This window comes from Nycticebus coucang, chromosome 7 (genome assembly GCF_027406575.1).
Source record: "Nycticebus coucang isolate mNycCou1 chromosome 7, mNycCou1.pri, whole genome shotgun sequence".
Classification (NCBI taxonomy): Eukaryota; Metazoa; Chordata; class Mammalia; order Primates; family Lorisidae; genus Nycticebus; species Nycticebus coucang.
Window position 1 is genome coordinate 136259859 of NC_069786.1, and position 14921 is coordinate 136274779.

General features: G+C 39.4%; 1 pseudogene; it reads right to left on the reverse strand.

Moving 5' to 3' along the window:
- Positions 1–857: 857 nt before the first annotated feature.
- Positions 858–934, reverse strand: LOC128590899 (uncharacterized; annotated as a pseudogene).
- Positions 935–14921: the final 13987 nt, after the last annotated feature.

The window sequence follows — 14921 nt, forward strand, 5'->3', positions numbered from 1 at the left end:
GAGTATGTTAGCTGTCCATCAGGACACGACATTCCCAAACATCCCGGAGTGACCAGATCTGATTACAGGACACGGCATATGCAGGTGGCCTCAGGCACCGCTGGTTTGCAGGTAAACTGCACACAGGCAGGATGCAAGTACACTCGCTGTGCTGTGTGACCAGTGCTGGGGACTTCACTCCCCGGGGCCGCACAGCAGGGACAGCACAGCCAGGACTCCAGAAAGATGCTCCCGCTGCACCGTGGCAGTCCCCAGCCCTGGTCTGATCTCCATCACCATCGATGGGCTCTGCCTCTTGGATGTGACATAAACGGATCACACAGACAGCATTGCTCCCTGACTGCCATCTTCACTCTGAGCTTCTGTGCTTCCTCATGCTGTGGGCTATCCCCCTTGTTGCCCAGTGATTCCATCGTATGAACACACCAGCAGCTGTTCATCCATTTCCTGTTGAAGGATATTTGAGTTATTTTCTGATTGGGACATATATTTCCATCCCTCTGGAGTAAGTATTAAGAAATGAGATTGTTGGGTCTTAGGGTAGGTGTATGTTTAACTTAAGAGATAACCAACCAAACAGTGTTCTGAAGGATCCTACGATTTTACAATCCCACCGACAGAGCCTGAGAGTTCCAGTGGCTCTACGGTTTCACCAACATCAGTGTTATTGGTCAATCTCAGCCATCTGGGGGTGTAGGAAGCCACATCACTGGCTTCTCGTTGCATGTCCTTGTGATTACTGATGTCCAATGTCTGTTTTTGTTTTTGATTGGTGACAGTTCTTTGTACGTTTGGGATGAAAGTTCTGTATTGGAGATAACACACTGCAGCCCCTTACTCCCGCCCTGTGGATTGCACATTATTTTCTTTCAATTAGCAATAATCGCGCCTCGGATAAACCTCATTGGCTACGATACTGCCACTGCACAAAGCTGCGTGTTATTCTCTTAACAGTGTCTTTGTGTGAGAAGTTTGTAATTTTCATGAAGTCAGATGTATCAGTTTTTCCTTTCGTGTGTCCAGAGAAAGCAGTGGCGTCTATTTCCTGCTGGCAGCTTTGTAGTCTGAGATCTCGTCCCTTAGTCTGTGACACGTCTCCAGCTGGTGTGTGGGAGGGAGGAGCTGACGTCCTCTCTTTCCCTCACTCATACATCCACTTGTCTGAGCATCATTTACTGAGATTTCTCTTGCCGAAGTGAGTTTGCTCAGTACCCTAGTAAAAACGTCCGCTAACCACGGCAACTTCACAACATATGAGTGCACAAAACACCAAGATGGCTAATTGTGTATTATGGAAATGTCACCTCAATGACAAGAACCAGCCACACAGACGTTGCTCCGTGTGAGGACTTTCTGCTCTTATCCACTGACCCCAGGGCCTGCTCCTGTGCAGCTCCACAGTCTCCTGACCACCGCACCATGCAATTCGTCCAGAAATGAGGCGGCATGCCTCCACTCCATCATTTGTCAAGATTGTTTGAGGGTTTGAGATTCTTTGTATTTTCACACAAATGTCAGAATTTAGAGTCAACTTCTGTAAAATGACTAGAAATATTGATTGAGATAGCTATGGATTAATTTAGAGATAATTAACATTTTTAACAGTATTGAGTCTTACGATCCATGACTGTTTACATCTCCTACAATTTCTTTCAGCAATGTTTTCAAGTTCATAGTAGAGAAGTCTTAATGTACTTGAAACTTAATGTACTTCAAAACTATTTTAAAGTTTTGAAATTTATCTTTATTCCTGAAACTTAAATTTTTAAAACTATTTTAAAGAGTTTTTAAACTTATTTTTCCAAGTAATAACTGCTACTTTATAGATGTATGATTGATTATTTAAGTTGACTTTGTATCCTGTGAACTCCCTACTTTCACCTCTAACTAGATTAGGTTTTCTTATCCCATCTATGGTTTAGGGATTTTGTGATGTGGGTTAATCTTACTGGAGTTAGATGATATCTCAAAGTGGTTTTGATTTGTATTTCTCTGGTGATTAAGGATGATGAGCATTTTTTCATACGTCTGTAGGCAATGTGCCTGTCTTCTTTGATGATGTTGATGATGTTTTAGTGTTTCCTTGTAAATAACCATGATTATCTGTGAATAAAAACGCATTTACTTCCTTCTTTCCAATCTTTATGATTTCGTGTATTTGACTGTCCTAGGATATTGGCAGGACCTCCAGTGTGATATTTAATAGCAGTGATACGTCAGACATCTTTGTGCTTTTCCTATACTAGGGATAATATTGATAATGCTACTCAATATTTTCATATTAAGTGTGAAGTGAATGAAATGTTTTCTATATTTATGAGAAAGTTTCATCCCACTGCTAGCTCATAAGAGTTTTTGTCGTAAACAAGCGTTGAGTGTGGTCCAAGGTGTCTCTGTACCTATTAACCTTAGCATATATGTTTCCCTCTCTGACTGTGCTGAATTGCATTAATTTGGTTTTGAATATTAAACTAACCTTGCATTCCTGGGATAAACCTCACTGGTTCCTGATACATGATTCTTTTTACATATTCCCAGATCAGTTTTCAAAATATTTTTTCAGGATGTTTACATCTTTGTTCATAAAGGAGATGGTATTTGCAGTATCTTTCTCAGGTTTGGTAAGAGAGTCATCCTGGTCTCATACAGTAAGTTTAAATGTGTGCCTGCCTCCTACTCCTTTTTCTGAAAGGCTTTAAGATTTGTGTCATTTTTTCTTTAATTTTGATAAAACTTAACAGTGAAATCATCTTGTCCTGGGTTTACTTAGTGGGAAGGTTTTTTTTTTATTAAATCATAGCTGTGTACATTAATGCAATTATGGAGTACAATGTGGTGGGTTTATATACAATTTGAAATACTTTCATCAAACTAGTTAACAAAGCCTTCATCCCATTTTCTTAGTTACTTTGTTAAGACATTTATATTCTACCCTTAGTAGATTTAACATATACCCTTGTAAAATGCACCACAGGTGTGGTCCCCCCAGTTACCCTCTCTCCACCCATCCTTCCTTCTCCCTTCCCCTTCCCCTTTTCTTTTCCCTGTCATCTTGGGCTGTAGTTGGGTTATAGCTTTCATATGGAAATGTGGGTGTTTATAAATTGGTTTCATATTAGGGCTGAGTACATTGGACACTTTTTCTTCCATTCTTGAGATACTTTGCTAAGAAGAATATGTCCAGCTCCATCCATGTAAACATAAAAGAGGTAAAGTCTCCATCTTTTTAAGGCTACATAATATTCCATGGTGTACATATACCACAATTGATTAATCCATTCGTGGGTTGATGAGCACTTGGGCTTCTTCCACGACTTAGCAATTATGAATTGCTGCAATAAACATTCTGGTGCAAATATCTTTGTTATAAAGATTTTTGGTCTTCTGGATATATACCTAGTAGAGGAATTGCAGGATTGAATGGCAGGTCTATTTTTAGATCCCTAAGTGATCTCCAAACACTTTTCCAAAAGGAATGTATTAGTTTGCATTCCCACCAGCAGTGCACAAGTGTTCCCTTTTCTCCACATCCACGCCAATATCTATGGTTTAGGGATTTTGTGATGTGGGTTAATCTTACTGGAGTTAGATGATATCTCAAAGTGGTTTTGATTTGTATTTCTCTGGTGATTAAGGATGATGAGCATTTTTTCTTATATCTATAGGCAATGTGCCTGTCTTCTTCAGAGGAGTTTCTCTTCATGTCCCTTGCCCACACTGAGATGGGATCACTTGTTCTTTTCTTGCTAATATATTTGAATTCTCAGTGAATTCTGGTTATTAAACCTTTGTTGGAGACATAACCTGCAAATATCTTCTCCCATTCTGAGGGCTGTCTGTTTGCTTTAGTTACGGTGTTCTTGGCTGTGCAGAAGCTTTTTAGGTTGCTTAGATCCCAGTAATGTATTTTTGGTGTTGCTTCAATTGCCCAGGGGGTCCTCCTCATAAAATATTCACCCAGACCAATTTCTTCAAGTGTTTTCCCTGCACTTTCTTCTAGTATTTTTATAGTTTCATGTCTTAAGTTTAAATCTTTAATCAAGTGAGAGTCTATCTTTGTTAATGGTGAAAAGTGTGGGTCCAGTTTTAGTCTTCAGGTCGCCAGTCAGTTCACCCAGCACCATTTATTAAATAGGGAGTCTTTTCCCCACTGAATGTTTTTGATTGGCTTATCGAAAATCAAATGACAGCAAGTAGCTGGGTTCATCTCTTGGTTCTCTATTCTGTTCCATACATCTACCTCTCTGTTTTTGTGCCAGTACCATGCTGCTTTGATCACTATCGAGTTATAGCATAGTCTGAGGTCTGGTAGCATGATTCCTCCTGCTTTGTTTTTATTTCTGAGTAAGTCTTGGCTATTTGAGGTTTTTTCTGATTCCATATAAAATAAAGTATTGTTTTTTTGAGGTCTTTAAAGTATGACAGTGGTGCTTTAATAGGGATTGCATTAAAATTGTATAATGCTTTGGGTAGTGTCAGTGGTGTTCACTATCCCACTTCTGACACCACTTGTCAGGGTCCCTTCATGAATGCCACTTATCAGGCCCAGGACTGGTTGGTCTCAAGCCCTGGCTTATCTAGGTACCAGACATGGACCGCTATGCTACCTTGCTTAGGAACAATTGCTCTTAGGTGCCTGAGAGCTATTTTCCTTAGCGAGAGAGAGAGAGAGAAAGAAAGAGTGTCTTTGAGGGTGAAGTAGTCTTAGAATAGATCTTAGTCTTTAGAAGTCTTTCATAGAGCTTAGTTCAGCAGAGAGGAGCCATGCTGGCATTCTGCAGGCAGGAGAAGTGATAAAGTCAGAGTGAGTGGTAGTGATAGAATGAACTCATCCCCAACTGCCTTCTCCTGCAGCCTAATATAAGGCTGATCTTGTGCCTCTCAACACCACAGGTGTAGAGACTCCCAATTCACTAATGCTCTCATCTAGCAAGCTCTCTCATGCTTGTTACAAGAGCTAAATCCCTCCCCATGCCCTTTTCACCAAGGTGTTCCATTATTGAGCTATACAGGTGTTCTTGTAACTCTCACTCCTCCTAGCCATATGCTATATGGGCTGCTACAGGGTAGTATGGACATTTTAACAATGTTGATTCTTCCCAGGCACGAGTATGGTATGTTTTTCCATTTGTTAACATCTTCAGCTATTTCTTTTCTTAAACTTTCATAGTTATCTTTATAGAGATCTTTCACATCCTTTGTTAGGTAAATTCCCAAATATTTCATCTTCTTTGGCACTACTGTAAAAGGAATAGAGTCCTTGACTGTTTTTTCAGCATGGATTGTTGGTACATATAAAGGCTACAGTTTTGTGAGTATTGATTTTGTATCTGAGACGTTGCTGTATTCCTTGATCACTTCTAAGAGTTTTGTAGTTGAATCCCTGGGGTTTTCCAGATATACAATCATATCATCTGTGAAGAGTGAAAGTTTGATCTCTTCTGACCTTATATGGATACCCTTGATCACCTTTTCTTCCCTAATTGCAATGGCTAAGACTTCCATTACAATGTTAAAGAGCAGTAGAGACAATGAGAAACCTTGCCTGCTTCTTGATCTGAGTGAAAATGATTTCAATTTAACTCCACTCAATATGATATTGGCTGTGGGTTTGCCATAGATGGCCTCTATCAGTTTAAGAAGTGTCCCTTTTATACCTATTTTCTTAAGTGTTCTGATCATGAAGGGATGCTGGATATTATCGAAAGCTTTTTCTGCATCAATTGAGAGAATCGTATGGTCTTTGGTTTTTATTTTGTTTATGTGATATATTATATTTATAGATTTATGTATATTGAACCAGCCTTGAGACGCTGGGATGAAACCTGCTTCATCATCGTGTATAATTTTTTTGATGTCTTGCTGGATTCTGTTTCCTAGGATCTTATTGAATATTTTTGCATCAATATTCATTAGAGATATTGGTCTATAATTTTCTTGTTGAGTCTTTTCCTGGTTTGGGGATCAGGGTGATATTTGCTTCATAGAATGCGTTGGGAAGTATTCTTTCTTTTTCTATGCTTTGGAAAAGGTTATGTAATATAGGTACTAGTTCCTCTTTAAAGGTTTGGTAGAATTCCAGTGTCAAGCCGTCTGGGCCCAGACTCTTCTTTTTGGGGAGATTTCGTATAGTTGATGCTATTTCAGTACTTGGTATAGGTCTGTTCAACATTTCTAATTCTTTCTGGGTAAGTCTAGGAAGGTGGTGTGCTTCGAAGTATTGGTCAATTTCTTTCAGATTTTAGTATTTCTGAGAATAGAGTTTTTTGTAGTATTCATTAAGAATTTTTTGAAGGGAGGCGGAGCAAGATGGCAGCCGAGTAACAGCTTCCTTGCATCTGGGCACCGTGAGTCTGGGGAGATAGGACTCCAGGCATCTCTGGCTGGTGGGAACTGCCTATCATCACTCCTATGAAGATACAGGGAGTCAGCGAGAGACTTCTGGACCCCAAGAGGAGGACTAAAACAGTGGAAAACCGGCAAGTGGTCGCGTGTGTGCAATCCTCTAAACCCGCCCACAACTGTAAGTTCAGTAGCAGCGAGACTGCAAACCAGAAAGGCCTTACCTGTGAACTGTTTTGATGTCCTTGGACTTGGCACTGAGTTGAACTGCCTTGGGGAAGGCCTGAGCGGGAGTGCGGAGAACTTTGGCCCTTGTCTAGGCCCCAGTCTGAGCCGCTGAGCCAGACGGAGCTAATAGTGTTTGGCGGTGGGTCACACGGATCCATTGTCAGTGATCTGCCCCGGCAAGCTCCGCCCTCAGGGTCGCAGAGCTAGAAACGGGTGGGAGCTGGTAACCCAGCAACCAAGTAGCCTAAGGGTGGGGTTTGAGCTGCCTTGCAGCCCTAACCCTCAGGGGCAGAGTGAGACCGGTTTTGGCACACTGGGTAAGTGGATAGCCACTTCAGCAGTGATTCCAGCGAGAAAGCTGGGAAAGCTTCGGCTCAGCAAGTTTACAAGTTCAAAGTGCCTTTTAAGTGGGCTGAAGAGAGATTTAGGGTGTCTACCTGCTGGGGTTTGAGAAATCAGCAGCCTCCAGTCGTATTAGAACTGTGACTAACATCTCATACCCCAGAAAACCACGTGTTGCCCAGACAATATTCAATAACATATACAAACTGCTTTGTTTTTGGTTGTGTATTTTTTTCTTTTTTTTGGTTTGGTTGTATTTTTTTTTGTTTTGTTTTGTTTTGTTTATTTTGACGTTGTTGATGTTCTTTTGTTTTTTAATTTCAATCTTTTCCATACAGATCCCTTTTTCTTTCTCAATTTTTCTAGTTTAATTATAATTTCCCATTGCTGCCTATTTCAATAATTAGAACTTCATTTATGCTAGTGGTTCTACCGCTATCATTTGGTTTTTCACCCAATTGTAGCCCCGTAAAGTTTTCTGTTTGCTGGTTTTGGTTTGATTTATAGCATTTTTGTCTTTCCTCTCTCCTTGGTGGAGGTGGGGTACTGTGTTTGATCAGGTTAGCAAAGAGCTGCTGACCTCAAGGGAACCACCCAACTGGGCACCCCCAGAAGGTGGAGTTTTTTTTTTGTTTTTTTTTTTGCCAATCATAAAATGCTTTATTATGCACAATTAGTAACTTAGGATAGTACAAAATATGTCTACATAATTATTACCAAAATATTTCTTTGTGTAAATAAAAAATACAAAAACACTCATGTTGAGAGTGAAACTAAAAGTCAGGAGTCCCAACACAATGACTAATTCTCTGTGAGAACTGGCCCAGGCCCCTCTTCTCTCTTTTATCTTCACCTCATTTCTTCATCAGCAAAATGAGTTGGATAAACTCAGTCATTTCTAAGATACCTGCCAGCTCCAATCATTTTGTTTTTACCTTTCAGGCTATTTTACTAGTTAACTTTTTCTTTTTTTTTATTGTTGGGGATTCATTGAGGGTACAATAAGCCAGTTACACTGATTGCAATTGTTAGGTAAAGTCCCTCTTGCAATCATGTCTTGCCCCCATAAAGTGTGACACACACTAAGGCCCCACCCTCCTCCCTCCTTCCCTCTTTCTGCTTCCCCCCCCATAACCTTAATTGTCATTAATTGTCCTCATATCAAGATTGAGTACATAGGATTCATGCTTCTCCATTTTTGTGATGCTTTACTAAGAATAATGTCTTCCACGTCCACCCAGGTTAATACGAAAGATGTAAAGTCTCCATTTTTTTAATGGCTGAATAGTATTCCATGGTATACATATACCACAGCTTGTTAATCCATTCCTGGGTTGGTGGGCATTTAGGCTGTTTCCACATTTTGGCAACGGTAAATTGAGCTGCAATAAACAGTCTAGTACAAGTGTCCTTATGATAAAAGGATTTTTTTCCTTCTGGGTAGATGCCCAGTAATGGGATTGCAGGATCTAATGGGAGGTCTAGGTTGAGTGCTTAGAGGTTTCTCCATACTTCCTTCCAGAAAGGTTGTACTAGTTTGCAGTCCCACCAGCAGTGTAAAAGTGTTCCCTTCTCTCCACATCCACGCCAGCATCTGCAGTTTTGAGATTTTGTGATGTGGGCCATTCTCACTGGGGTTAGATGATATCTCAGGGTTGTTTTGATTTGCATTTCTCTAATATATAGAGATGATGAACATTTTTTCATGTGTTTGTTAGCCATTCGTCTGTCGTCTTTAGAGAAAGTCCTATTCATGTCTCTTGCCCATTGATATAAGGGATTGTTGGCTTTTTTCATGTGGATTAATTTGAGTTCTCTATAGATCCTGGTTATCAAGCTTTTGTCTGATTGAAAATATGCAAATATCCTTTCCCATTGTGTAGGTTGTCTCTTTGCTTTGGTTATTGTCTCCTTAGCTGTACAGAAGGTTTTCAGTTTAATGAAGTCCCATTTGTTTACTTTTGTTGTTGTTGCAATTGCCATGGCAGTCTTCTTCATGAAGTCTTCCCCCAGGCCAATATCTTCCAGTGTTTTACCTATGCTTTCTTGGAGGATTTTTATTGTTTCATGCCTTAAGTTTAAGTCCTTTATCCATCTTGAATCAATTTTTGTGAGTGGGGAAAGGTGTGGGTCCAGTTTCACTCTTTTACATGTAGACATCCAGTTCTCCCAACACCATTTATTGAATAGGGAGTCTTTCCCCCAAGGTATGTTCTTGTTTGGTTTATCAAAGATTAGGTGGTTGTAAGATGTTAGTTTCATTTCTTGGTGTTCAATTCGATTCCAAGTGTCTATGTCTCTGTTTTTGTGCCAGTACCATGCTGTCTTGACCACTATGGCTTTGTAGTACAGACTAAAATCTGGTATGCTGATGCCCCCAGCTTTATTTTTGTTACTAAGAACTGCCTTAGCTATACGGGTTTTTTTCCGGTTCCATACAAAACGCAGAATCATTTTTTCCAAATCTTGAAAGTATGATGTAGGTACTTTGATAGGAATGGCATTGAATAGGTAGATTGCTTTGGGAAGTATAGACATTTTAACAATGTTAATTCTTCCCATCCATGAGCATGGTATGTTCTTCCATTTGTTAATATCCTCTGCTATTTCCTTTCTGAGGATTTCATAGTTTTCTTTATACAGGTCCTTCACCTCCTTCGTTAGGTACATTCCTAGGTATTTCATTTTCTTTGAAACTATGGTGAAGGGAGTTGTGTCCTTAATTAGCTTCTCATCTTGACTGTTATTGGTGTATACAAAGGCTACTGACTTGTGGATATTGATTTTATATCCTGAAACATTACTGTATTTTTTGATGACTTCTAGGAATCTTGTGGTTGAGTCTCTGGGGTTCTCTAAGTATAAGATCATGTCGTCAGCAAAGAGGGAGAGTTTGACCTCCTCTGCTCCCATTTGGATTCCCTTTATTTCCTTGTCTTCCCTAATTGTATTGGCTAGAACTTCCAGCACTATGTTGAAGAGTAAAGGTGACAGAGGACAACCTTGTCTGGTTCCAGTTCTAAGAGGAAAAGCTTTCAGTTTTACTCCATTCAGTAAAATATTGGCTGTGGGTTTGTCATAGATAGCTTCAATCAGTTTTAGAAATGTGCCACCTATGCCTATACTCTTCAGTGTTCTAATTAGAAAAGGATGCTGGATTTTATCAAATGCTTTTTCTGCATCTATTGAGAGGATCATATGATCTTTATTTTTGCCTCTGTTAATATGGTGGATAATGTTTATGGACTTGCGTATGTTAAACCAGCCTTGCATCCCTGGGATGAAGCCTACGTGATCATGATGAATGACTTTTTTGATGATAAGCTGTATCTATTGGCTAGGATTTTGTTGAGAATTTTTCCATCTATATTCATGAGTGAGATTGGTCTGAAATTCTCCTTTTTCCTTGGGTCTTTTCCTGGTTTTGGTATCAGGGTGATGTTTGCTTCATAGAATGTGTTGGGGAAGATTCCTTCTTCCTCAGTTTTTTGGAATAATTTCTGCAGTACAGGAATAAGCTCTTCCTTGAAGGTTTAATAGAATTCTGGAGTGAAGCCATCTGGACCAGGGCATTTTTTAGTTGGAAGCTTTTTTATTGTTTCTTTGATCTCAGTGCTTGAAATTGGTCTGTTAGGAGCTCTATTTCTTCCTGGCTGAGTCTAGGGAGAGGGTGTGATTCCAAATATTGATCCATTTCCTTCACATTGTCAAATTTCTGGGCATAGAGTTTCTGGTGGTATTCAGAGTTGATCTCTTGTATCTCTGTAGGATCAGTTGTTATTTCCCCTTTATCGTTTCTGATTGAGGTTTTTAGAGATTTTACTTTTCTATTTCTAGTTAGTCTGGCCAATGGTTTATCTATTTTATTTATTTTTTCAAAAAACCAACTCCTTGTTTCATTAATTTTCTGAATGATTCTTTTGTTTTCAATTTCATTGATCTCTGATTTGATTTTGGATATTTCTTTTCTTCTACTGAGTTTAGGCTTAGACTGTTCTTCTTTTTCCAATTCCATAAGATCTCTTGTGAGATTGTTGATGTGCTCTCTTTCTGTTTTTCGAATGTAGGCATCTAAAGTGATGAATTTTCCTCTCAAAACTGCTTTTGCAGTATCCCACAGGTTTTGGTAGCTTGTGTCTTCATTGCTGTTATGCTCAAGGAAGTTAATGATTTCCTGTTTTATTTCTTCCTGCACCCATCTGTTATTCAACAGAAGATTGTTTAATTTCCATGCCTTTGGGTGGGGTCGAGCATTTTTGTTAGAGTTGAGTTCCACCTTTAGTGCCTTATGGTCTGAAAAGATACAAGGTAAAATTTCAATTCTTTTGATTCTGTTGATATTTGTTTTGTGTCCCAGGATATGATCAATTTTGGAGAATGTTCCATGGGGTGATGAGAAGAATGTATATTCTTTATCTTTGGGGTGGAGAGTTCTATATACGTCTATCAAGCATAATTGTTCTAGGGTCTCATTTAAATCTCTTACATCTTTGTTTAATTTCTGTTTAGAGGATCTGTCCAGCTCCGTAAGAGGTGTGTTAAAGTCCCCTGTTATGATGGTATTATCAGCTATCATATTGCTCAGACAGAGTAAGGTCTGCTTCAAGAATCTGGGAGCATTTAAATTGGGTGCATAAATATTTAGAATTGAAATGTCTTCTTGTTGTAGTTTTCCCTTGACCAATATAAAGTGACCATCTTTGTCTTTTTTGACTTTAGTTTCTTTAAATCCACATGTATCTGAAAATAAGATTGCAACTCCTCTTTTCTTCTGAATTCCATTTGCCTGAAAAATTGTCTTCCAACCCTTGACTCGGAGCTTTAATTTGTCTTTTGAAGCCAGGTGTGTTTCTTGCAGACAGCAAATGGATGGCTTGTGTTTTTTAATCCAGTCAACCAATCTATGTCTCTTCAGTGGGGAATTCAAGCCATTAACATTTATTGAGATAATTGATAAGTGTGGTAGTATTCTATTCGTCTTATTTGGTGATTGTCCATTGCTTAGTTTTATCTTTTGCATCAGTGTGGAGGTTAGGTTCTGTCCTTTGATTTCTGAGTTCTTACTTTGCTGCTGATCCATTGTGGTGGTCAGTGTGCAGAACAGGTTGAAGTATTTCCTGTAGAGCTGGTCTTGTTGTGGCGAATTTCCTCAATGTTTGTATATCCGTAAATGATTTGATTTCTCTGTCAATTTTGAAGCTTAGCTTAGCAGGGTACAGAATTCTGGGCTGAAAATTGTTCTGTTTAAGTAGATTAAAGGTAGATGACCATTGTCTTCTTGCTTGGAAAGTTTCATTAGAGAAGTCTGCGGTCACTCTGATGGATTTGCCCCTGTAGGTCAACTGGCGCTTACTCCTGGCAGCTTGCAGAATCTTTTCTTTTGTCTTGACTTTGGACAGGTTCATCACAATGTGTCTTGGAGAAGCTCGGTTAGAGTTGAGGCGACCCGGGGTCCGATATCCCTCTGAAAGCAGTGTGTCAGAATCTTTGGTGATGTTTGGGAAATTTTCTTTTATAATAATCTCTAGTATGGCTTCCATTCCTCTGGGGCATTCTTCTTCCCCTTCTGGAATTCCTATAACTCGTATGTTGGAACGCTTCATAAAGTCCCATAATTCTGACAGTGAACGTTCTGCTTTCTCTCTCTTCTTTTCTGCCTCTTTTACTGTCTGAGTTATCTCAAGAACTTTGTCTTCTACCTCTGAAATTCTTTCTTCTGCATGGTCTAACCTGTTGCTGATACTTTCCATTGCATCTTTAAGTTCCCTGATTGACTGTTTCAGTTCCTTCAGGTCTGCTATATCATTTTTATATTCTTCATATCGTTCATCTCTTATTTGATTCTGTTTTTGGATTTCCTTTTGGTTATTTTCCACTTTATTAGCAATTTCCTTCATTGTTTCCATCATTTCTTTCATTGTTTTCAACATGTGTATTCTAAATTCCCTTTCTGTCATTCCTAACATTTCTGTATAGGTGGAATCCTCTGCAATAGCTACCTCATGGTCCCTTGGTGGGGTTGTTCTAGACTGGTTCTTCATGTTGCCTGGAGTTTTCTGCTGATTCTTCCTCATGAGTGATTTCTTTTATCTGTGATGCTAGGCAGTTCCCACCAGCCAGAGATGCCTGGAGTCCTATCTCCCCAGACTCATGGTTCCCAGATGCAAGGAAGCTGTTACTCAGCTGCCATCTTGCTCCGCCCCCGAAGGTGGAGTTTTTTAAGGTTGTGTCAAAGTACCCTACAGTACACCTATATTGCCCTGTCTCCCTCTTTCTGTGACTCTCTTCTTTTTGTCAATATTCCTTATTCCCACCCCCTCTCCTTTCTCTATCTTTCTTTTTTTTCTTATCACTCGGTCCTCCTTTCTTTCATCCCTTTTTGCTCTTCAACCTTCTCACCCTTCTGGTCCTGTAACCCTTAGTCCACAGGCACAAGAACTTAAAGAGCAAGAGGAAGTGAAAGAAAAATTAGGGCAAGGAAACAGATAAAAGAAATCACTCATGAGGAAGAATCAGCAGAAAACTCCAGGCAACATAAAGAACCAGTCCAGAACAACCCCGCCAAGGGACCATGAGGTAGCTACTGCAGAGGATTCCACCTATACAGAAATGTTAGGAATGACAGAAAAGGAATTTAGAATACACATGTTGAAAACAATGAAAGAAATGATGGAAACAATGAAGGAAACTGCTAATAAAGTGGAAAATAACCAAAAGGAAATCCAAAAACAGAATCAAATCAGAGATGAACAATATGAAGAATATAAAAAGGATATAGCAGAGCTGAAGGAAATGAAACAGTCAATCAGGGAACTTAAAGATGCAATGGAAAGTATCAGCAACAGGTTATACTATGCAGAAGAAAGAATTTTAGAGGTAGAAGACAAAGTTCTTGAGATAACTCAGATAGTAAAAGAGGCAGAAAAGAAGAGAGAGAAAGCAGAACGTTCACTGTCAGAATTATGGGACTTTATGAAGCGTTCCAACATACGAGTTATAGGAATTCCAGAAGGGGAAGAAGAATGCCCCAGAGGAATGGAAGCCATACTAGAGATTATTATAAAAGAAAATTTCCCAAACATCACCAAAGATTCTGACACACTGCTTTCAGAGGGATATCGGACCCCGGGTCACCTCAACTCTAACCGAGCTTCTCCAAGACACATTGTGATGAACCTGTCCAAAGTCAAGACAAAAGAAAAGATTCTGCAAGCTGCCAGGAGTAAGCGCCAGTTGACCTACAGGGGCAAATCCATCAGAGTGACCGCAGACTTCTCTAATGAAACTTTCCAAGCAAGAAGACAATGGTCATCTACCTTTAATCTACTTAAACAGAACAATTTTCAGCCCAGAATTCTGTACCCTGCTAAGCTAAGCTTCAAAATTGACGGAGAAACCAAATCATTTACGGATATACAAACAGTGAGGAAATTCGCCACAACAAGACCAGCTCTACAGGAAATACTTCAACCTGTTCTGCACACTGACCACCACAATGGATCAGCATCAAAGTAAGAACTCAGAAATTAAAGGACAGAACCTAACCTCCACACTGATCCAAAAGATAAAACTAAGCAATGGACTCTCACAAAATAAGACGAATAGAATACTATCACACTTATCAATTATCTCAATAAATGTTAATGGCTTGAATTCCCCACTGAAGAGACATAGATTGGTTGACTGGATTAAAAAATACAAGCCATCCATTTGCTGTCTGCAAGAAACACACCTGGCTTCAAAAGACAAATTAAAGCTCCGAGTCAAGGGTTGGAAGACAATTTTTCAGGCAAATGGAATTCAGAAGGAAAGAGGAGTTGCAATCTTATTTTCAGATTCATGTGGATTTAAAGCAATTAAAGTCAAAAAAGACAAAGATGGTCACTTTATATTGGTCAAGGGAAAACTACAACAAGAAGACATTTCAATTCTAAATATTTATGCACCCAATTTAAATGCTCCCAGATTCTTGAAGCAGACCTTACTCAGTCTGAGCAATATGATAGCTG